We start from the raw sequence: 1,218 nt of genomic DNA on the forward strand, positions 1-1,218 counted from the left end.
CCTAGAATGATCCCTTTGATGACCCTGCAAAATCCCAAATAACATTTCACTATTCTCACACAATATATCGCTGATTAGCACATTAACAAACTGTACTCAAGTTGTGGAATTTCAGTCTTTCAGGAGAAATGTAAGATAACCACCTGCACATGGTGTTTAAATCCCAAATTTGACATGAAATAAGTCACACGTGGATACACGCAATGCGTGGCGTCACCATCCTGCGTGTTCATAATCAACAACAAAAAACAACGGCATGCGCTACCAAGAACACTTTGCTCTAAAGTTTCCATAAAATATAAAATAATATTTCACCATACAAATACAAACTATTACTTCAATATACAAAATTAAAATACACTTTCATATAAAATATCACAAAAATATCCCAATAAATCACTTTTTAAAATAGAATAATCACATTCGTATGATATCGTCATATTTGATTATACACTCCACCCTCACAAAGTCCAAATTACTGTCCTTCCACCGGAAAAATAACTAGACGATGCACTGACCTTTTGATTTTCACCTCACTGGCACCCTCATATTTAGCATCTGTTTTAAGAGGCTTATACCTAATAACCACATCTCTGACCTAGCCATCACGATTACTTTGTGTTTTAGCAACCTGTGCCATCCTCCAAACTCCTCTCAGAGGATTGCTGTCTTGTACAATCACCAAATAACCATCCCTGACATTTCTTTTAGCAGTAAGCCACTTTTGCTGTACTATAAGATAAGGTATAAAATCTCGTTGCCATTTCCTCCAGAATGCTGAACCAATTTTGTTGAGGAATTCTTGTCGCTTATTATTGTTACATTCTAACCACATACCTACTGATGATGATTTGATGCTCTGCCCAATAAAAGCTCATTAGGACATAAATAACAACCAACATTCACATCAGATCCTGGCTTAACACCTACTGGTCTCTCATTGAGAAGGTTATCCACCACAAACAATACAATTTGCAACTCACCAAATGAAAGCTTGTTATCCCCAATTACCATATTCATTAATCATTATACACTTTTGATTAATGCTTCACTTATGCCGTTATGCCATGAAGAATCTGAATGCCTTGATCTCTACTAAAACTGTTAAAGACATTAAAGTCTAATTTACTAATTTACTCATCTGTTTAAGCTCCCTTTCAGCAAATACAAATTGTGGGCCCCTGTCTTAATATAACCTACTGGGGTACCTAAACACCA

This window comes from Penaeus vannamei, chromosome 22, assembly GCF_042767895.1.
Source record: "Penaeus vannamei isolate JL-2024 chromosome 22, ASM4276789v1, whole genome shotgun sequence".
NCBI classification, from domain to species: domain Eukaryota; kingdom Metazoa; phylum Arthropoda; class Malacostraca; order Decapoda; family Penaeidae; genus Penaeus; species Penaeus vannamei.